This window comes from Mustela erminea, chromosome 6, assembly GCF_009829155.1.
Source record: "Mustela erminea isolate mMusErm1 chromosome 6, mMusErm1.Pri, whole genome shotgun sequence".
Lineage (NCBI taxonomy): Eukaryota > Metazoa > Chordata > Mammalia > Carnivora > Mustelidae > Mustela > Mustela erminea.
This window is the reverse complement of record NC_045619.1, coordinates 57,031,496-57,049,222: the sequence shown is the minus strand read 5'-3', so window position 1 is coordinate 57,049,222 and position 17,727 is coordinate 57,031,496.

Sequence of the window (17,727 nt, the reverse complement as noted above, 5' to 3'; positions counted from 1 at the left end):
GGTCTTTAAAAAGTAATTAAAAGCAAACAAACAAACAGCGGCAACAACAGGGATTTACAGACCAGAGAGAGCACAACCTATTCTACTTTCTAAGCAGTTTCCCCCTTCCTGAGAAGAGGAAGAGTGAGCTGCTGATAGGAAAATTGATACAAATTAAGGGCATGGGAGTTTTAATGCCAATCTCATTTTTTCTCCCTCACCCTATTTTTGTTGTTCACTGGATCATCTAAGGTGACAGCCCAACTCCCTCTATTTATAAGGAGAAAATCTTTTGGTCTGGCAAAGAACAGCGTACGTCATGTCAAGTATAGATAAGTCAGCCCATTTTAGAGTGTGTTTGCAGAACTGTACAGGACAGTGGCTCTTTTTTCCCATAGAATGTAGGCTAAATGCTTCCAGGTTATTGTTCTGTGGTTACTGAGCAACCATGTAGTTTTTGCTAGTCCCCTCCCCAACAATTTAATTGCTCTGCATAATATCCAGTGATCTAGCCATCTGGTCCCCCTGCTCCTCTCTCTTTGTTGCGTCTTCTTAGTGCCTCCCTCTCCTCTGCGGTCAGGTTCTCTCAGTGCTCACCTCTTATGCATGGTCTCACTCCCCATCTTCTTGTTCTGTCACTTCGGTTCATTCTTCTATCATCCCTCTAGAACTTTCTCTGTCCCTCACTGCTCCTCTTCTTGCCATCGTAATCATCTGAACTTTGGCAAAGGGAACAAATGCTCTGAAAAACATCAATGATTCTGATAGAAATAGCTGGTTCCTCTGAGCTGGGAATGAAATGAGGGGAGTTGTGAATGGGATTTGTTATGAAAGAAGCACCCAGAAGGCAAGAATTCAAAAAGGATTGTCTTCTGTTTTTCCTGGACTGCTCTCATTCCTTTCACCTCTCTCGTTCACCAAAAATGTAGCTGAGGCATGTGCTAAAACTCCCTCTGAAGTGGAAAATTTCCATTGAGTATTGATATTAATCTTGTAGTTTCCATATCTAATGTGGGAGTTTTAAAGGATCTATTGAAATGAAAAAGTAAATTAACGCAAACATCAAATTGGTTGGCGCCATTTGTAGTATTGTTATCAGATAATTAGTCCTACTTCTTCATCTATAGTCCCTGGTCACCCTTTCTATTTCTCTTCACTCCCCTCACCATCAAAATTTTATAGACTGTCTGAATCAGGGTCCCAGTAGAAAATAGATGACACCCTCAAATTTGGAATGCTGTGGAGAGTTTAGTAAAAGGAAGGAATGGGGGAACCACATGGAGGTGCAGGAGCTGTGGCCTCTCTTACCAGCCCCAGACCTGTGGGAAATTTGAGGGAGAGAGTCATGAAGAAAGGACAGCTTTGATAGGAATTGTGACCTTTGTGACCTTTGGTTGAGAGACACAGCTTGCCTCCCACTCTCCTTTTCTCTCCTGATCTCCCACCCGGTCTCCCCCCACTGGTGGAACCCAACCAGAATATGGAGGATAGAGGAGCCTGTGAATGCAATTCACAGAGGTTAGTTTCTCAGGGCAGATATGAGGTTGGAGAAGCGTGGAGGGGATCTGGAGGGGCACACGGAAGAGATATGACACACAGGCATATTCTTTGTGAGAGGAAGGCAAACCGGAAATAAGGAAGACGAGCACCAAAAGTTTACATAAATTTATCAGGATAACACTTCATGAGTTAAGAGCTAATCTGAGATAAAAATATAAGGTTCTTTGGTCTTGATCATTGATTTAAATTTTTAACTTTATATCTGTGTGGCTTAAAAAAATTTTTTTTAGATCTGTGTGGTTTTTGCAAATGTATTCATGCCAGCAGGTACCCAAAGTATGTGGCAATATTAATTCCTTGAACTTTCAGTGACGACTCGCTCTTCCTCTCAGCCTTTGTGGAGGGGTGGACACGTGATTTGGTCTTTGCCAAAGAGTTCACTCAGTCCTCCTGACCACAGGGATGTGATCTAGAATGAGCGCCTGAAACAAGGTAAGCCAGTCAGGGTAGAATGAAGAGCGCTTTTCCTGCCAACTCCCCTTGAGCCCGGGAGAGTGAAGGACAGGAGTGGCTGACAATCATTTTGCTGCCAGGTGGACAGTGACCATGAAAGCAACGGGAAGGAGAGCTGAACTCAGGTGTGGAGAGAGAGCAGACTCTGCTGACAGAGTCTGAGTGCCTGGATTAGTCTGTGCCAGAAGCCAGATCTATGCCTGTTACATAAGCTAATATGTTCCCTTTGTACTTAAGCTGATTTGAGTTAGATCCTCTGTCACTTGGAACTGAGAAGCTCTTAAAAGGATACAAATGTATTCCAGTCTAATTATCCGCGTAAGACTTTTCCTTAAAGGCAAAACTATAGTCCCACTAACTTCCATTACAAAGTTAGGAAGTTCTTTCTAAAAAAAAGTGTTTCCACAGGCTGTTGGAAATGAGATCAGCAACACCTGATCCTCATCTTTTTTTTTTTTTTTTTTTAGTCTGAAAACTTAACAATGATTAACAGTGGAGCTCTCTTCGCAGATCGTGCCATGCACATGGGCACTGAGTACTTTATCGCCCAGAGCGACACATAACGTAGAGCAAATTTGTTCCTCGCCTCATTGATCCTGTATGCTCAGCCTTCAGTGTGGTTTATACGAATGAAAGTTGTTTGTTTTCATACACACATCTTGTGAGTCGGAGCTTGGCTACTTTGTATCTCAAAAGCAGAAAAAAGAAGGAGAGGACAGCTGTGAGAGTAACTCTCAGAGCTGTCTGGCATCCTAGGACAATGGCAAGAGTAGTGGTTAAATGCTGGACCTGAGTGTCTGCTTCTCAGTATTCTAATCTGGGAAGAGGGATGAGATGCGAGGCTCAGCAGAGTTTCCCGGCCGGGATTCAGCACGGGAGAGGGTCCTCAGCGATATGGTTCCACGGGAGAAGGTACGTGAGATGTGTTTGGAAGGCTGGAGCCACTGTTTCTGTTCCGTTTGGTTTTCTGCCTCACTAGGGAAGCTCTGCTCCCATCAGCAACCGTAGGGCCCTTTTCTTGGTGATGGATGTGTAGGTAGTCAGTGCAGTTACTAACAATTCCTTTTTTCATCCAAGTACAGAAAGTAGAAGTGTGAGTTATGTCCTGTCTTCATCTACAATAGCACAACAGTTTGGCTCTAGAGTCGGGGAGACAGGGTTCAAATTCTAGCTCCCTCTTTATAAGCTATGTGGCTTCTATAAGATGAAAACAGTAACACAACCTACTTCACAGACTGATGTGATAATTAACCGAGAAAATTCAATACCTTACCTGGCACATTGTACATCTTCAGTACATTGTACATCTAGCTTGAGAGGGAGAGTGGGGTATGCTACATTTTTTTTTCATGGGGAGTCCATGGGAAGAGGGGACTTAAATGTGGCTTATATGTGGAAGATTTTTTAAAATATATATATATGATTTTTTTAAATAAAAAAATCTTTCCATAATCAACTTCCCTTAACTTCCCTTTGCCCACAATCTTCCCAGCAGCTACTCAGATGGCTCCAAGTTTCCTTGTCACACGGCTGAAAAATGACTGTAGATCACATTGCATTTTGAATAATCTAAGAACGGTGCAGCGAGCTCAGGGTCTGAAATTAACTTTGCCTTTATATTGTTCATGCTAGTTGCTCTTCAAGTACAATTATAATCAGAGAGTTAGCACTAAAAATAGTACCAATTCTCATTTTTTTCTCTCGGTGTTATCTGCTGCCACAGTGTTTCCCGGGCATGTTTATTTACTTGATTCACCACAGTGAATCTTCCTCCTTAGTAGCCTGACAGCAATAGCTGGATTCCACAGCAACGCGCAGTACAGCTGGTGAAAATCTTTATTACCGGTGAGACACGCAAGGCCCACGTCACCGCTTCCCCTTGAGAAGCTCAGGGCCAAGTGTGTCTCCGAACAGGAGCTATGTGAGCAATTTTGCTGGGGAAAACAAAGAGAGGCCCAGGGTAGGACCTCACCTTTGACAATTTCAGAGTTCTTCTCCCTCTGAGTAGAATGACAGTATAGTCCTCAGATCCTCCCTTATTCCCTTTCTGTGATCCTCTGTGTCTTGTGTGTCCGTGGGATCTCAGTGCAGGGCGAGGAGGGCAGGCTGACTGCCCCCCAGCACACCTGGCCCCCTCTGATAACTCATAACTCGGCAGTAAATGAGAGGACTGACTTGAGAACTCTGCTTGTCATCTATCTGATGATTGCACGTCAAGATATTGACCAGTCAGGTATATGAAGATAACGGTAACACTGGAAGCATTTCACCCTGGGGCATTTACTACTCCGGAAATGTCCCTAACTTGTCCATAACAAACCTGAAGAGTTAAAATGAGGTGGCTCCCAGTCGCACTAAGGAGGATACGAGGTGTTAATTCTGAAGTTACTCAGTTCTTAACACCCTTCCTCCACTTAATAATAGTCATAGTAATAGTAATAATAGTAGTAGTAGCAATAATAATAATATAATAGTAATAATAATTCATCTAACCCTGAGTAGAAGCAACAGGCAGGCTGAGGACACAGCTGTGTAACCTGTGAGCTCCACATACTGCTGTGGCGCAAGGCGGTTTGCAGCCACCCAGCCAGCAAAGCAGCATTGGAGACACACTGAGGGAGAGTGTGGGATGGGGAGGGACAGGGAATATAAAAAGGTGGAAGGAAGGGATAGAAAATGAATGCATTCAAAGCAGGAATGGAAGCAAAGAAAGAGAGAAAGAAAAAGAAAGAGAAAAGAAAAGCCAACCAAATCAAACCAAGCCATTTTTTATTCCAGTTCCTTCACTCTTGGGAAAGAAGCGTGTGCTGGAGGGGCCCTGGTTGTGGAGGAGGCGTGAGAGGCAGCCAGGCTCTCTCCCCAGCCCTGCCAGTCACTCACTGTGGGGTTTCTCGCCAGCCTGGGGCTCTTCTCACCACATGTACAAAGCAGAGGATACTTAGTGCCGCCCAAGCCCTCTGCTAGGGTCGATGAGAGGCCGCAGTCATACGGACATCTATAAAACTACTTTAAAAATGGAAAAGGCTACTAGCAAATGGAAATATGATCAGTTCCTTTTCAGAGTGTGTATCCAAAGGCCTCGAGCTTCTCTGTTTCTTTCATTCCTCAGAAAACATAATGCTTACTTTAAGGCATCTGAGGCCGTGCTCAGAGCCTTTCATTGTTAAGCCACATGCCATTTTACTCTTGGCAGAGGAGTGAAAGCACAGACCCTGGTCCGCCTCCAGTTTGCAAAGATGAAAAGGGTATAGGCACTTGGTCACCTCTTGCTTCCAGCTGGGCTTCTCCACCGGAGATCACTCTCCGATTGGCAGTCTCTCTAGGTGTGACGTGTAAGGTGGTCATCACGTCCTGCCATGTATCGGGTGGGGGTGGGGTCAGTGGTAGAAGAACACAGCTAACGTGCTGTGGAGCTCTGTGGCCCCTAGAGGCCTCTGCGTGGTTTAGGTTGGAGCAGTAATTAAAACCGGCTCTTGCAGTTTGGGGAGGAGGTGGGAATTCTCAGCGTCCATTCCACCCAGTTTTAGCCTATACTGCGGCCAGATGTTTGTTTGGGAAGCCCACCATTTTCACCCTGGGGCTCAAGTTCCACATAGCTCTTGTTTGAACTGAGGATCTGAGCAAGGATTTTCATGATGTTCCTTGGTCTGATTACTTATAAAGATTTTGAAACCCCTGTAACTATCTGGGGGTGTCTGTTCTTTGTGGCATGCTGGACAGAGAAATGGAGTACTTTCGACAAGATCTTTCTTCATGCATCCTGATAAGAGAATGGTATGTGTGTCATAATCATTCAGAAGTTAGTGATGGTGCTCGCTTCGGCAGCACATATACAGAAGTTAGTGACGGACTTCCCTCATTGTCTTATTTTTTTAAAAAGGTTTTCATTTATTTATTTGAGAGGGAGATCGAGAGAACGAGTGGGAAGAGAAATAGAGGGAGAAGCAGACTCCCTGCAGAGCAGGGAGCCTGATGCGGGGCTCGATCCCAGGACCTTGGGATCATGACTAAGCTGAAGGCAGAGGCTTAACTGACTAAGCCACCCAGGTGCCCTCCCTCATTGTTTTAATGTCTAAACTCTTCATTTACTCACACAAAATTAATTTATTGAGTGTCTAATTAAATGCATCATACCACAAAACCAACAATATTTATTAAGTATTTTGAGGGCTGCATGTTCTCAAGGTATTTTCAGTGCTGTGCCTGAGACATATGAGATATTTTTCTAAAAGTATGGTACAGGACATCTCGCAGTGCCAAATGAGTGGTAGGAAAGAGAAGCACTATTGGAGCTCAGAGGATGAGGAGGTCCATGCATACTACCGCAGTCTAGGAAGAGTCCATGGGAAGAGGGGACTTAAATGTGGCTTATACGTGGAAGGCATGGACAAAGTGAAGGACATATCACGTGGGAGATCCAGTGGGAGTGAAGGTACAGAGGTACGCTTGCACAGGGTCGAGACTCATGCAAGAGTAGAATGGTAGTCCAGTTCAGTGGGTAAGAGCGTGGGCTCCAAAGTCATTCTGGCACTTTCTGTCTGTGTGACCTTGGGAAAGTTAGTGATTACCTCTTCACATCGTTTTTCTCTTTTGTAAAATGAAGATAATAGTTCTTGTCTTGAAAGGTTGGCACGAGGAATAAATGAGATAATGCATGTAATGTCTTTAGCATAGTGGCTAGCACCTAGTAAGCCCCAAAGAAATGGTAGCAATTATTGGTATTCCCAATGATAACAACTGAGTTGTGGAATTTATCTTTTTTTTTTTTCTGCAGAAAATAGGAAGCTACTGAAAGTATTTGCAGAGGGATATGACATGACCAGAGCCATCTTTTTAGAAAGTGATGAGAGAACGGTATAAAGAGTTTGTGGAAGGAGAAGAGGTTAGAGGTAGTGATTCCAACGAGAAAGCAACTTTCATCACTCAGCCACCAAGTAATGGCTTTATTTGTGGCAGAGACAAAGAAGAGATGGAAAGAAAAAGCATTACATAGTTTTCATGACTGCATGTAGGGGATAAAAGAATGAAAGATTTCCGGGATCAGAGTGTAAGCTTCTGGAGGACAGGAGCTGTGTTCTAATTCTGTCCATCCCCAGCGCTTAGCACATTGCTTGGTATACTGCAGGCTTCAGTAATGTATTTGAATGAATGAGTGCTTGAAGGTGTGAGCGCAAAGGAGTGAATGAATGAATGAAAAATGACTTCTAGGTCATGAATGTAAGTTGTTGAAAGAACAATAGTAACCAGCAACCTAATCCCCTCCTTTCTTGGGATATTTTTGGTGACTGTGTACTCTTTGTCTACGATACTTACACATTGGTATTCATAAACGATCCACATCAGGGTCTGAGATCAGTATGCAATTGCTTCATTTCAAGGAAATGGTTCTAATTTTAATGAGTGTGGCTAAAGGGAGAGTTTTAGTTTAGGGATTTTAGTTTGATTTTGCTTTTTAACTTGAATAGAGATTTTACATCTATAGTGTGTTCTCTTTAGGATCTTGTTTGTTTGTTTGTTTGTTTATTATTTTACGTATAAAGGAAGCCTAACATGGGGCCTGAACTCACAACCCTGAGATTGAGACCTCCGCTGAGACCAAGAGTCGAACACTTAGCCAACTGAGCCACCCAGGCACCCCTTGGCTTGGATTACTAAAACTAAAACCTGTGTAAGTTTTTTTTTTTTTTTAAGATTTTATTTATTTATCAGAGAGAGAGAGGGGGAGAGAGCGAGCACAGGCAGATAGAATGGCAGGCAGAGGCAGAGGGAGAAGCAGGCGCCCTGCTGAGCAAGGAGCCCAATGTGGGACTCGATCCCAGGACACTGGGATCATGACCTGAGCTGAAGGCAGCTGCTTAACCAACTGAGCCACCCAGGCGTCCCAAAACCTGTGTAAGTTTTTATTCAGTTTCAAGAAATTCCTTATAAGCTTTGAGTATGGAATGAGATTAAGAGGCCATTTCCATTTTTACATTTTTTATAATTCTGCCCCTCTTCTCTTTTTTCTGTTTCACAAGAAATTGGAATAAACTGCTTTGTTTCTTTAGACTAGTAACTTTAGTGGAAAACTCACTCCTTTGGTTCCTGAAAATGGAGAAAGAGATTCTAGTATAAGCCAAGCCAGGGGTTTTGCTCTTATCCAAAGGTACATATTCACTATCAATCCGTAGGATACCATCTGAAATTGTTTACTAAAAGACACCAACTTCCTTAGATTTAATCTCGCTCAAATGCCTTGTTCAGATTTTTTACAGAACCAAGAATCAATGCAGGTACTATGACATGCGGCAGTGGGGACACTATCCTTTTATCTTTGATTCATCCTTTGCAAAAATTATCATGACACTTAGAGAGTTCTAGAACCCTCACTGATGGACATTTACTAAGATCGTTTTCCCTTTTCAGTAACAAAACTGAATCAAGTTCCAGACTTATCCTGAATGAAATAGGTAGAATTTAGCCGTGTGACTGTGTAAGCTCTTACTGAAAACAAGATGCCCTCAGGAGCTGTTCAGCACATTCACCTTTCCCTGTACAAATATAATAGAAAATGATGTTGTTACCTGCAGTCTTTTTTTTGGGGTGGTAATTATGTAAGCTTCCAGCTCTTCTAAGAAACTTTAACTTGAAATTAGGATATTATAGTAATTTGTAGAGGAATATAGATTTCTGGTATCACAGGGAACAAGGATAAATAATGGCCAAAGATGTCCTGGCAGGCAGTGGGCATAAGACCTTTTACTTGGTGCCACCAACCACCAAATACCCAGTTTCCTGAGTAATCAGTTATGATAGGTATCCTCACTTTCTTCCTCCTCTCTTCACCACCAAGGCTGGTCCTGGCAGTATGGAGTTGGTGTCCATGTGATAAGAGCATAGGGCAGTAGGAACAGGGAGTGCTTTCATTAGTGAAATTATTATCAACATAGACCTGCTTATATCTGATGTTAACACTGATTTGTGTAGTAGATGGAACTGTGAAGAAAGTTAAGAGACCAGCTTTCCTGATCCCACTGTAAAATAAGATTATGTTTCTGGACACCAGCTTCTTTCTGGCCCCCAAACTATAAAAGAGCATAAAGGGGCCAGTAACCCTCCAAAGAACCCGTAGGAGCCAGCCTTGGACTTCTCTGCCACCAGAGATGGGAATGGGACCAGCATTAACTGAGATTTCTATAGCAGTGAGGAATCAAAATCAACTAAAGTGGTTTATGTGGAAAGAGGACTTATTGGATGAGTACTAGAACATGTCACAGATTCTAATGAAGAGTTGAACAGCCACTTTTCAGGAAGGATGGGGACCAGTGCAGTTCTGGGGACCTCTGAGTAGTGACAGCCTTTCTTCCAGAGATCTACTGTTATACAGACTGAGTTCTCAAAGATTTCCAGTCTCTGAGTCTCTATTCCATACTTCATATTCACCATGGAGAGACTAATTCCCTAACCTGTGCTAGTATCTATCGTTGACCAATTATGGCCACTGGGACAGAATCAAGTAACAAAAAGATGGCTGTGAGAAGTTAATATAATAAGCTTATGCTATGTATCTATTGACATCACTACTTGTAACAAACCTGGGGAGTCAAGATAGCATTCCTTAAAAATGGAAGAAACTCATCATTTTCTGAGGCATTAAAGTTGGCTTCAGATCTTTAGGCAATCTCCACTATTTCCACAAAATAATGGGCCATCAAATCCCTTACTGCCAGTGTATCAGTTATGTATCGCTGCATAACAGATCATGCCGAAACTTAGTGGCTTAAAACAACATCTCTTTGTATTTGCTTATCATTTTTGTGGGTCAGTAATTTGGGAGGAGCGTAGGTGAGTGGTTCTTCTACTGGCATCATCTAGAGTCACTCATGTGGCTTAGTTGTCTAGAGGTTCAAATGGGGCTGGATAGCCCAAGTGGCTTCACTCACTTATCTGCCATTTGGTGGTGGCTTTCAGGCAAACCATGGAAGGAGGCAAGATGCCCTTTGACAAATGAATAAATAAGTGGTTCATATATACAATGGAATATTACTTAGCCATCAGAAAGAATGGAAAGCCACCATTTGCTTCTACATGGATGGGACTGGTGGGGGGGATTATGCTAAGTGAACATAAGGAGAAGGAAGGGATAAATGAGCAGGGAGGAAATCGGAGGGGGAGATGAACCATAAGAGACTATGGATTCTGGGAGACAAAATGAGGGTTTTAGACGGGTGAGGGATGGGTTAGTCAAGCGATGGGTATTAAGGAGGGGACATATTGCATGGAGCACTGGGTGTTATACACAAATAATGAATCGTGGAACACTACATCAAAAACTAATGAAGTACTGTATGGTGACTAATACAACATAATAATATTTTTTTAAAAAAAGCATACCGGATTGAGATAAAGGGAGATTAGGTTGTAGATCCAGGCTTGTTACCAACTTTCTCTGTGAATTTTATAAAACTCTTAGCCCCCAAGCCTCAGTTTCTGCATAGTTCACATAAGGAAATGTATAAACCACACAAATATCATGAAGAAGAGCTCTGTGAGCTGTAAAAATGCTATATAAATGAAAAGTCATTAAAAAATCAAATCGTGAAATCTTGTCTTTCTCCTCTCCTCTAGTTATGTGGCTTAAAACAAGGAATGATCTCAGGCTTATGTTGCTACAAAAGATATGTTTTTACAAAAATTTTCTTTCATTTAAATGCTTTTTGATGATTTGCCAATGAATGTAGTGCAATCTATGGTCTTTCTAAGTGCACAAAAATGTGTGAAATTAAAACACCCAAGAAGAGAATAATTGGATGTAGCCATTTGGGGAAAAAAGGAAATTGTGTGGTAAAGAAAATGAGCTTAAAAGCATAAGAGAGACCGTGTCTTTTAGACTGTGTAAGAATAATTAGGTGAGATTCCTCTGTGTGGACAGTTTTAAGAGAAAATGATTTGAAATGGTAGGGTGTGTGCCAAGTTAGGTATGAGAGCTGAACACACAGTTGACTTTGAAGAAGTAAAAGAAAAAACTTCTCTACAATGCAACAACGAATTTCCTTAGGGAATGGGTCCTGATGAATATAAAAACACCAGGTTTTAGTGTTTCTAGGGGAAAGGTTGGTATGAGCAAGATCAGTGAGCACTTGGAAGAGTCTTGTAAGGTCATTTCATTAAGTATGGGAGAAGGTACATATATCTTGAGTGTTTCATAACCTCCATTTGTCCCTTATTGCATTTGTGATGGACTTCTCTACATCCCCCCTTTTCCACTTCACTCCAGCACACTTTCATGTTTCCTTGGCAGCCAGTGTTCTGCATAAAACACACTGGCCATCCATTTGTGCTATTTTCTCTGGGTGTCTGCACACCCAGAAATCGGGGGTGCCTATCATTCTCTAGAGCAATCTTCAATCATTGAGCATAGGAATTGGTGGAAAATGAATGCTTTAGCCTCCCTGTATTCTAGTGCAACATTGACAAACTTTGGCCAAATCCAGCTCATCTGTTTTTATAAATAAAGCTTTATTGGAATACAGCCATGCCCATTCTTTTACATATTGTCTATGGCTACTTTTATGCTGAGGTAGCAGAAATGAGTAGTTACGATGGGTACTGCATGTCCTAGAAAGAGAAAAATGGTTAATATCTGACCCTTTATAGAAAATGCTAGCTGACCTCTGCTCTCATGGGACAATGCTGAGGCACATTCTACATGGGTTCTTGGTGTGTCTCCAGCAAGCTGGAGACCCAGTCATCCATAGCAGTAACCAGCACTAATGCACACTTAATTGGCTTTGTGCCCTTTCTTATCTCTCTTTCCCTACCTCTTCACTTCTGTTTTCTAGGATCACTTTCCAAGTAAACTCTTTGCATGTGAGCCCTTATCCCTTTGTAAATATAAATGAAGACAGAACTCAGTCCTCTTTGGTAATTCTTTTCCATGTTATACTTAGGAGACTTTGCTCAAATATTTTATTTTGTGACTCATCACGCATAACATACATGTAACTGAAACACACACATGGACTTCCCATTCCATGTTACTCTCTTATATTTCATTTTAAAAATATTCTGGTTGTGACCATTTAAATAGATTTCAACCACCTAGTAGTCCATTTACCAATTTTTAAACCAATAGGTCAGCGAGTGGTCACAGGTCAAACTTGTGTTGACCCGGGGTCCACAAGGCTTCAATTCAGATTGTCCAGCTAAAGAAATGCAGATCAGGTATCTGGGAGAAATCTGGGAAATTTCTACCAATAAAGGCAGAAATGCTTTGGCTCCATCCTAAGAAAAACAAGGGGAAAGGGCTGAGGGGATGAAGTAGTGAGGAACAGGAAAAATGCCCTAAGCATGTTGGAGGAAGCCTGAGGAAGAGACAAAACCCAATGGAAATGTAAAGCTGCCAGGAAATACAAATCATCCTTTCATTTTCACGTTGCATGAAACTGTACCCATGCATAAAAGCAACAAATAATAACACTTGAGTTAACATAAGTAATCAATTGAATCCTTCCTATATTTAAAAATTGATGTTTTTCATTAGTTACAATTTATGTCATCTTGATGTCTTTAACCATGATTTCAGATGACCTCCTCCTGGTTAATACCATACTGTGTGGATTCTTCCTACCTTTCGGATTACTCCTTCTTGATCTCTTTTGCTGGATTCTCTTCTAGTGTTTGCTCTTAACTGCTGATGTTTTCCGGGATTCCTTTCTTAACTTTCTGGTTTGGGTTTTTGTTTTTTTCATGCTGCATACTTTCCTTCATCAACTTCACCTACTCTCATGGTTTAATGACCATTTCTGTGCTCCTGGTCTACAAAATAAATACCTTTGGCCTAAATTTCCTCACCCCCAGATTTATTTACCCAACTGCCTACTTAGTGTCTACACCAAATTTAATACATTCCAAAATAAGATCTAATTTGTAATGTCTACCATGTCTTCTTCCCATCTTTGTAATGATGTACCATGTCTTGTAATCTGACTTTTCCACCATTGGTACAATTATCTAGATAAGAAGTCTAGAACCTGCCTTAACTCCTTTTATTTTTCTCCTCTATCCGAATGGTCAGATGTCCTAAATATTTTTAAAGTTATTGTCCTCTATTTCTCTTGATATTTTCCTAGTTTTGAGCATTATCTCTTCTTTGTATTATTGAAATAATCCATCTCCTGATATCCCTGCCCTTAGTCTCTCCCCATTCCATTCTTTCTTCACAAAGCCCCAAGCGTCATCTTCTAAAATGCCCCAGCCAGGGTTTAGATCAGGGAAGCAGAAACCACATGAAATATTTTGAGCAGGGATAGATTTAATACTGCTAAATGATACTTATAAAATATTGAAAAAGTTGTAGGACTGTAGGTCAGAGAAGGTTATCAGTGGTTTTGAAGCTTGCCTGCAGGCCTACAATGTTTTAGCAAACTTTCTGGGGAAGAGGAAGCAGCTATTGTTGCTCTGTTAAGAACCTTAGAAGTCTGCTAATGTGCATAGCTGTCTGTAACTCCACAGTGGGTGTTTCACACACAGTCAAATACTGGTAACAACCTAACATCTCTTGAAGTCACACTTTTGCCTACCACCATTAGAGGAGTCATGGTGGCCTTTGATTTCCTTCTGCTTTCTGAAAACCTGTCAGGATACTGAATCTGTGGCCTTTAAACTGATACACTGCTGACAAGAGATCTGGGAAATGTTTTTCCAGACTTCCAACTCCTATGATACAGGAGAAAGCATAGAAGGTGTCAGAATGGCTCTGAGGACCACAGGTAATCCAGTATACTCTTCTTCGCTGGTAGGATAAAATCTGAACTGCTCAACCATGGCAGACCACATCCTTAACGAGCTGGTGTCTTTCTACTTCTCCCGTCATCTCTCTCCACTCCTGTCTCTTTCTTGGTGCTGTCCCTGTTGAATTACTGACTTGTAGTTCCATGACTGAACTTCACAGTTTCATACCTCAGTACCTTTGCATATGCTGTTTTCCAGGTCTGGAAGTGGTCGTCCCACAGCGGTCTTCTTGACAAACTTCTATTTATTCTTAAGACCCCCATACGAAGATTTCCTCCTCTGTGAAGTTTTTTTTTATTATCCTCAGTAGAGCTGACCCTCTCGCACCAGCACTGTGCTTTGAACTCACTTCTTTGTTTAGTAGCTTCAATATTCATCTGTGTGTCTGTCTTCTCTGCTACATTTTGAACACCTTAATTCTTTTTCCTTTTATCCCCCCAGTGCTCTGCCTAGTGTTTGGCTTATAATAGGTACTCAGCTCCCATGGAACAACAGGGTAGATGAAAGCTTCTATAAGGCACTGAGCCTGAAGGCCATAGTATTTGTGAAATTGCTTACAAGAGATATGAGGAACCAGACCCCTTGTAACAGACATACCATGTGCTAAATTCTACCCTATGGAAAATGGTTAAATAGGTAGATTCCAGCTGTGTTCCAATTCACAGCCTGTATTCCTTGTCATATCTAAGTGATTATTTGGCAGCGGCCTGTATTTCTACATCCCAAATATATTTTCAAATGGATTCTGAATTTGGAAATGGTGTTGGACCTTGGCTGGATAGAACTCAGCTTAAAAAATACATGTGCTCATCTAGAATGCCTTCTCGCTTTGTTAGACTCTGAGCTTTTGAAGAAGGAAATGATTATGGGGTTGGGGATGGGAAAAGGGAAAGCTGGCCATCTTTCTGAACAGAGAATGAGGAGGAGTGAATTGGTTTCCTAGGAGATAAGGCTTTTCTTTATTTGAAGTTTTTCTACAGAACGGTTGCTGTACTGGTGTCTTCTCCTTAGTCACAAGGAGTTCACCATCAGAGATACAGCTCAGAATTGCTTTCAGTCAGCAGCTGCCAAAGGTGAGCTTAACCTTCTTGGTCCTTACTTTCTCTACAGGAGACTAATAAAGGCAACTAAGAATACTAATTGCAATGGACACTTGAGTTACTTAATCACTAGGATAGGAACTTTTAACATTAAATCTGCTGGTAGATCACAAGCTCATTCCCCCTCCATATAATTTCTAGAACAGTTGCTCCACATACTGCCTTCTGAGCCACATTTTCCCACCAGGTTTTCTCATAGTCCCTGAAAGGAAGGATACAAAATAAACTGTTAGCTCAAGGACTTTAATAACAGTAGCATCTCCCAAGGAATCTCTTGGCTTCAGAGGAATTGAAAGGAACCATCGTTTTCTTGTTTTTTTTTTTTTTTTTTTTTTTTTTTGTTGTTGTTGTTGTTTTCTTTTTAAAGGAGCCATTTAATAAAAAGAGATTGTGACTCTACTTTCAGGTGTACCTGTGATCAGACAGAGCCAAATTCCTTTGTACACTCCTTTTGTCTTAGATGGAGGTAACTGAGTCTTAGGTAAAGCCATGCAGATGCTAGAATCTCCCCTAGCCCCTATTTTAGCATTTTCCCCACCTTCAGTGATAACTACTCTTCTGCAAGGTCAAAGAAAGACTACACGGACTCCAGTAAAGGACTGCACTGCAGTCAACATGTTTCTAAGTTCTTGTTTAGGTCACATCTCTCTTCTCTGAGGACTGTCACTCTCTTTCTCCCTCTGGTGGGGCCCCACCACTCACCCGTGTTCTGAAAGTACCCGAGCTCCTGGTATCTCTTGATTCAGTCAAGGTAGATGTCTAACTTAAGCTGAGCTAGGTAATTCTCCCTCCCCGTGAGTCTGAGACCAAGAAATGCTAGTTTCTAGCTGTGCTGGCTCTGTGATTGGAGAAGATGTCAAATCAAGCATTGTATAGCAGCCATGCAGGAGGTTGGGGGAGACAGAGACAGACAGACTGACAGAGAAAGAGAGAGGCTGAAGAGTGGTGAGAACATTCAGTGCAGCTTCTACAGATCCCTCAGTAAGTGTAGTTTGTTGTTACGGTCACTGGGGTTTTGTTTCAGAGTCACACTGAGACTGTGAAGACAGAGAGGTGACTTGAAGCGGAAAGGATTGTGGTCGGTACAAGCATTGCCCAACTCTTCCTCTTCCTTCATTATTTGGGTCTTGGAAGAAGAAAGCAGAACTTGGCAGTTTCCACTTTAGAAAAAGCACAGCTTGAGCAGGAGAGCTGGATGGTGTCTGGAGCTCTTGGGTAGAAAATTTTGTGAGAAAGCTCCCCATTTAGTTACCCTCCGAGCCTTGACTTCCTTAACCCGGCCAGCATGTAATCTGCCTGTGGGGTCTGCTCAGGTTCATGTGGAGGTATTTCTAGAGCAACACTTGCCCTGGAAATGACTATTTCCTGCAAATATGGCTGATTTCTGCAGTTTCCCCAGCCGAGAGGAAAGATGAACTTTCTTCCTGTGCTTTCCAAGCCTCCCCTTCGCCCTGTCCTCTCTGCTTACTTCAAGTACTTACTGGCCCCTCCGCTTCCTCTGGGTCCCCGGGAGATCAAGATGGCAAGGTTAGTTATTTTTGTTCTTCACCACAGAAGCTGTGTCCGATCTGGAGCCACCAGAAGCATATTATCAAGGACTACTCAGCAAAGCATGTGTGCCCAGAGTCCGCCTTCCCATATGTGCCTGGAGGCTCCTGTCAGGCGAGACCCCTGGACCAGGATCCCATGGCTCAAGCGTGCAGGCCTTCTCTTCTGACTGCTGCACTGTCTTTTCCTCCATGCTGGTTCTCTCTGCCTCCAGGCTGCCGTCCTGAGTCCATAGTCAGTATTCCCTTTGGTTGCCTTTGCGTAGCATCCAGCTTCCTTCCTGGCCTTCTTACCTTCCCCTCTTTTCTCTTTTTCCCTTTTCCTGGATGCATGATGATCAGGGAGAGCTGTCTGTCCACAATTTGCATCCTCCAGAGCAGGAGCCTCATGAGGGGAGCAGTATACTCGATGCCCTGCTCAGTACATCTCGGGGTGCAACAGACGGTAGCAGAACTTGGCAGTATGACCAGGAGCACCAAAGACCTCAACTATGGGTTGTATTAGGTACGGAAAGAATACTGAGACAGAAGAACATGTAGCAATAGCTTTGGAGCCACGATTCTGGTCATTTAATGATGCTGGGGATGGGCATTGACAAAGAATTCAGATAAGCTGAGAATGTTGGTGTAATTTGTTAATTCCAGAGAACAAACAGGGTAAAAGTTATGCTAATTTTAGTAATTTATGAGAATGACTTAATCTTTATAACGAATTACTGCATTACTGTAACTCTTATAACTATTATGCACATCATTAATAGATGTCAGATTAATTTTGTTTTATTTGATCACAGAGCATAATCCCTCACACGCATGCTCAGTCTTTGTGCATGACATTGGCTTTTGCTCAAAACTTTCAATAATCAGGAGAAGCAGTATTAGAGACTGAATTAGGACAGATCATGTGGATATGGCAAAACCTCTATTTATTTATTTAACAATGTTGCTGTATTTCAAAATGATATGGGTATGATTACTATATACTCTCCTAGATTTCATTGAAAAGATCGGGCTTGACCCCATTCCATTCCATTCCTCTAGGGCTATACTGTCCACTAGCCACACGTGGCTACTGAAATTAAATTAATTAAATCAATTCCTTTGGTATACACCTTTCGAGAGGTCAGTAGCCATATGTGCCTGGTGGCAAGTTACTAAACAGTAAACATACAGAACATTTCCATCAGTGTAGAAAGTTCTCTTGGGCATATGGCCAGAATCTTGGTGGTGGTGAGAGTTAGTCCATCTAACTTTGGTGGCTTATCTCTCATGGAATGACTAGGTCAGCTGGCTCTGAATTTTCTGCACAGAGGCAG